The sequence below is a fragment of the Magallana gigas genome, chromosome 1 (assembly GCF_963853765.1).
Source record: "Magallana gigas chromosome 1, xbMagGiga1.1, whole genome shotgun sequence".
NCBI lineage: Eukaryota > Metazoa > Mollusca > Bivalvia > Ostreida > Ostreidae > Magallana > Magallana gigas.
In genome coordinates, this window is record NC_088853.1 from 18,697,423 (window position 1) to 18,703,894 (window position 6,472).

General features: G+C 31.6%; 1 long non-coding RNA gene across 1 annotated transcript; it reads left to right on the top strand.

The window, feature by feature from the left end:
- Positions 1–2,531: 2,531 nt before the first annotated feature.
- LOC136273218 (uncharacterized) lies at positions 2,532–4,270 on the top strand. The gene is made up of 3 exons (XR_010711439.1): positions 2,532–2,578; positions 3,386–3,555; positions 3,901–4,270. It is a non-coding gene; the product is annotated as an uncharacterized lncRNA (long non-coding RNA).
- Positions 4,271–6,472: the final 2,202 nt, after the last annotated feature.

A 6,472-nucleotide genomic window follows, 5' to 3' on the forward strand; every position in this document is an offset into this window, starting at 1 on the left:
CTCTAATGGAAATTGGAAATAGGTAGGAGGCTCAAAATATCACGGCCATAATATTATGAACCGCCTCTCCAATGTGAATTGGAAATAGAAGGGGGTTCATAATATCGGGGCCATAATATTTTTACCCCCCTCGTCAATTGAAATTGGAAATAGGAGGGGGGTCAAAATATCACGGCCATAATATTTTGATTGGAGAGGGGCTCCAATAGCAATGAAATTAGGGGGGGGGGGGGCAAAACATTGCGACCAAAATACATATACATGTATTGTAAACCCCCTCTTTAAGTGGAATAAAAAATCGGAGGGGGGTTAAATATGTTTGCGGCCATACTATTTTTAACCCCCTCTCCAGTAGCACTGAAAAAAAAGTATTATATTTGACCCCCGTATCCAAGAGCAGTAAAAAATAGAGGTGTGTTCAGAATATCGCGACCATAGTATTTTGAACCCCCTTTCTAATGGGAAATGGAAATTGCAGGGGGGAGGGTCAAACATCGCAGTAATTATATTTTAAACTCCCTCTCCAATAGCAATGAAAATTAGAAGGGGGTTCAATATATCGAGATAATAATATTTTGAACCCCCTCTCCATTGACATTGGAAATATGAGGAAGGTTAAACAAATTGGATTGAAAATTGGTGGGGGGGGGGGGGTCAAAATATTGCGACCATAAAACATGTATTGTGAACCCCATCTCCAATGGGAATTGAAAATAGGAGGGGAGGGTGGGTCAATATTTGCGGCCATACTATTTAAAACCCCCTCTCTAATAACACAGAAAAATGGATGGGGGTCAATATACCGCAGATATAATATTTTGAACACCGTCTCCAAAGGGAATTGGAGGTACAAATTGTAGGAGATGGATCAACATATCGCGGCCTTAATATTTGAACTACCTCTCCAATAGCAATGAAAATTATGGGGGGGGGATGTCAACATAACTATGGATTCGTCATATAATATGTCTCACAGTTTTGACACATTATGATATAATGCTTAATATGTTCAACCATTTCTTTGGGTTCATTTTTGTAAATACTTTGTCCAATTCTTTTAAATCGAAATAAAAAACAAACTGCATTGTTTGATATTTAGAGGAGAGGTCAGGGATGGAAAATCTAAACTGAAATGGATAATATATACATGTACGTGGTCTTAATCCTGTTTGTCCCAGCTGACTGAAAAAAACCTTTTTTTATTGTATTTATTTCAAACTAGTGAATGCGTATTAAATTTAGTGTCATTCTCTCTCTCTAAATTTGGTTCTTTAGGTCAATTTTCAATATAGATTCTATTACTGTTCCAAAGAAAAAATGACAATAACAAACCGTGAACCATCTCAAAAATCCAAATAAGAATTTCAGATAAAATACTGTTTTGAAAAACAATTTGGAGGGAGGGGGGGGGGATTCCCATTAAACTTCCCGTTTTATGCATACATAATTTATTCATATAGACGTAGAATACAACAATCTGTTAATTAATCATTCATGTTTATTAATTATAAATCTATTAATATTTAAGTTTTACGACCAATCTGTCGTGATACACACAAATTATGAAATTAAAACATGCTAGGTTATGCATTATTATCCATTTGTATGCATAGTTTCAAACCAAAGTTGTCAGATTCAAAGTGTCTGCCCAATGGTTACTTGCCCTACACTTTCCACCATGATGTCAATTTAGGCACCCCGTTCTGGAAAGTTCTTTCCATTAATTCTTATATCGTTTTAATTGTTCCATTTTATTTATTAACTTTTCGTATTAGCCAAAGTACGATCCAAGGTATCTGCCTGCGATGCATGATGAACTCGTCCTACACTTTTCGTTAATTAGTCAATCCGCGTTCTTGGTTACCCCGTTCTGGAAAGTTCTATCCCATTCTCTCACCAGCGGTCGTGCTTCGCAAGTGAATGAGTATCAAAACTAAAATCGCCTACTAAAGAAACGAAATGACTTATTTTATTTATTCAACATTTGTCAAATCTTAACTTTATATATTCTCTAAGTAGGCTCACAGTAAATATATTTACTCTATACATAATCATTCAGTTTTATTTAATTGCAAGTATATATTTTGATAAAGACTATCCCTGATATGGATCCGCCAAAGCGTGTTCACCACCTTACTATCATTTTTGCTATTTCGGGCTTGTTCATCGAAAATGAAAGTAGGTTTTTGATTAATGACACAATAATAACTTATCAATTAAAATTCAATTATACCTTTGGGTAAAATCTCACCTGTGTTGAAATACCAAAGGTGTAAGTACCCTGGTGCAGGCATTTTGTAGTTTTTTCAATTTACATTTGTCTTGTTTGCAAAACATGTATTGTTATAATATATTCTGTAATAAAAACTTACTGAATGAATGTAAATAAAACAAATCACTAGACATTTTGAACTTTGTATTGCATTTGTTCTATCAATTTTAGTATCAATTTACCGTTTAATGAGTCAAGCTGTTACAAAGCTTGCATTTATATATTTCAAATAAAAATGAAAGTTCTTTTAAAAACCACGCGTACAGACGTTAGTAAGGTTGAATACAATCATCTTGTACATTGCAAGTAAGTATTGAAAATTAAAGATTTAGGTATTATCTTTTTTTGTCAATTTACCATAATATGATTGCAATTTATTTCTAAAGTATATGATTGGCCGTTTTTATTTACATAAATGTTTTTCGTTTCATATTCGAAACAATGATAGTTTGTTTACAAATTTACGCACTTTTATACATACTTTCGTGTGAAAAAGTGCATTGAAGTTATAAGAATATTATTGCTTTTCTGTACCTTTTGCATTCAAGGAATTAGAGTTACTGTTACAGTTTTACTTATGTTCTACTTCTGTAACTAATGGCCATCTCTAGCTGTAACACAGTTCCGCATTCACAATACTCTCAATTCTGATGAGCGAATATTTGTCCATAATCTTTTTATGCTTTAAAATAGTTTATAAATTATGGTTGTCTTAGGGCGTCAAAAATGATATGTTCTATAATAGGAGATCTTTAGATTCATATGATTCATCGAAGGGAAAGATGCCTTTAAATTTAATTGATACATGTATATTGTTTTATTTTTGTTTACATAAATATGTGTATATGTTATTGAGAAAAAAATCTAACCGATCCCCACAGAATAAGTAAAAAAAAGAAATAAATAGATGAATAAATAAACATAGCCACGACAAAAGAATATCTGCATATGAAAAGATTACTATTTACAAATATGAGAGAAAAGTAAAATAGTTGATAAAATATCTGTTTCCTTTTATCAGCATTTGTTTATGTTTTCTGACGTTTTCTGTTGTTAATAGAAATAGTTTATTCCTAACATTGAATTAAATTTGCCATTTTTTATCTAGTTCAGTATGTTTTTGGCTATCGTTATCCTCTTACTCTCAATACAATGGGGACAATGTGATAAAGTTTCACCCAAACCAGGCTTGAAAATTTTCAGAGAGGATTATAAAAGCGTTGAGGAGACTTGCTTTGCCGTCGGATTCGTGAGAAAAAATGGTAGAAATGAAACGAATACTGGTATTTACACTATTTAGTATTTAATGATATGTATGAGATCTACTTTGTGCAGATTGGTACTACTTTCCAAGTAATTGAATTTTGTTGTTGACTAAACAACATCAATAAGATTAAAACACAAAACAACATATCAGGCGTTTTTATTTTTAAAATTCCAGAGCAAATTTGATTAGTTGATTTTAAACATGCATTGATTAACTTTTATATAATTATGTCAAAAATCCCCATAAATAATGAAACTGACACAATGCTTTGAAATACAATTTGAACTGTAATTTATTTTGTTTAGCAATTAAAAAGTAACATTTACTAGAATTTCGATCATGCATATAACTTTTATTTTAGATGATCGGTTTTATGCCTTTGATGCGCGAGTGGGAACATCAATTAAAAATCTTGGTGTAAACGGACGAGTTGTAATACAGTTGTTTCAAACCATGGATTAGGATATAACGCGTCTTCCGGAATCTTCACAGCCTATAGAAGTGGAATATACGTGTTCGACTGGACAATTCTTCCATGGCAAGGATCAAATGCACACACCGCAATCACTTTGAACGACAAGTTTCAGTCATGGAGTTACTGCGATTCTGGAAAATCCGGTATTTTGCAATCGTGTAGCAAAATGGCGGTACTAAAGCTACAACGTGGGGATAAAGTCTGGATTGCAGTTTTCAGAGGACAAGCTGTCATTCACTCAACTTTCTCGTCTTGTTCTGGCTATAAACTGTAAAAAAAATAAAAATTATTGAAAAGTTCTCAGAGTATTTTTTATGATCAATGAATTGTCAATTTAATTGTTTATATTTTGAGATTGTAACCTAATATAATGGTTGCGATTTTAGCAGTTTGTTGTAACCAAAACTTTGGTTACACAACTGTACAAAATCATGATGCTTAAAAAATAAATCGATGCTAAAATACCAGATAGCATATTAGTTATGCAATCGTGCACATTAATATCAATAATACAGAGAGAGAGAGAGAGAGAGAGAGAGAGAGAGAGAGAGAGAGAGAGAGAGAGAGAGAGAATATCAAACCTTCAGCATCGTCAGATAATTAAATTGAAATACGGTCAGGGGTGATTGAATCCATTAAAGCTTAATCAGGTATATGATAGATTTTATCACATCCGAGCGTTTTTGAGCGAGTGTTTGATCACCTCATGATATTCACAAAATGACTCCTTATTATTTATTATATTTTATATCTTTTCATAAATTTTCAGTAATTATACAATTAAATGTAAAATATTTATTGATGAAATGTATTGGAGTATATGTTACAACATTGATTCGGAGTGTTATCGTAGACAAATACACTGGACAATGTAAATATGAAATATATTACATTGCATTGCCAAGGTTGAATTTTTACCCAAATGGCTTATCTAAAAATATATATTTTTAAAGCAAGTATAAATATTTTAAAGTACATTGAATTAAAGCTTGAAACGAAGCTGAGAAGTTCAACGATTATTTTACTTCAGATTATTAGATGTTTTTATACAGAGTACATCTACACGCAATTCTAGAAATTTGTAAAGTTTAATTTTATCTTAATTTATCAAATTAATGGTGAAAAAAAACCCCCTAAAGACTGATCTCTAAATCTACTCTTAAAATGTAACTATTTTTTTTCGATTGGTGGTATTCGTTAAGATGGATAATGAATTGAACAAATTCGGGGCAGAGTAACCGAAACTTTTGCACAGGTATTTTCTAAGATCAGCATTAAATTAATAAATTTGCGTCGTTTTAATACATCAGTTTTCAATTTAAAGCTATAAAATCGCTGAATATAAAAACACAGTGCAAATACATACAGTATAACTTATATCCAAAAACTTTTCCAAAAATCCGTTACACTATGGTGTTCACTAATCGCTTTTAAGTTTTTTAGTGCATACCTTGATAAAATGTTTCAGTCAAATAACAAACGAATATTAATTAGTTAACACATGTTGTTGTTCGCGATGATGAGAACTGGGTTCTATTGCTGATGTCACTACTGTATTTCCATTGTTTTAATGATGCAAAGAGAAATCCCCCCAATACAAAAATAGTTTTGACTTGCAACCTGTGTCATAAGTTATGCGATATTAGTAATATTGTATAGTAAAATCTAAGTAAGCAAAACCGGAAAAAATGTTTACATTATCCAAAATATTATACAAAGCCTTTCTTAAACCAAGTTAAAGATAGTGGCCCTCTTCTCGTGAACACATTAATTTAATCGGATAACTGTTAATATTGTATGAATATAAAAAAATGAGGAATCAGTCTTTGAATATTGTGTATATTATGAAATACAGTTGGGCGTGATCAAATATATCATAATGTCCTTCGGGCTTTTTTGGATTTGATTACCCCGTACCTTATTTGGTCATTTCCTAATGCTGCATTGCATGTATGTTTTACCAAAATATTTCCTTTTTTTATTCTTTTTATTAATCATCCATAATTTAGAGATTGTTAACAATGAAAAGTTTCAGTCTTAATCAGTCCATTTGAATGCTAAATTCAATTTTGTGCCTAAATTTTGCTTGGCGTCTCATTTTGTACAGCGAATTTTATTGAATAACCGTTGTAGTTGCAATTAAATCATTTTGTAGTTTAAAAAGTAATGCATTGCTAAATCAATTATTTCATGTACTGTATTGCTTTTCATCATTTATGTCAGTAGGAGTCAGCCAGAAATTATGCTTGAGTGTATACATTTAGATATATTCATAAAGATTAAAAAGCAATTTGCCCTTACTATCTTTATCTACATGGAAATGGACAGATACATGTAGTAACTCACAAAATATATCTTCTTGACAGTCATATTTTGAATTGAATATGATATTAACAATTGCCAAATATGCAAAATTTGAGGACAACGCCACATGCTCAAATATGAGCCCTAGTTGAGA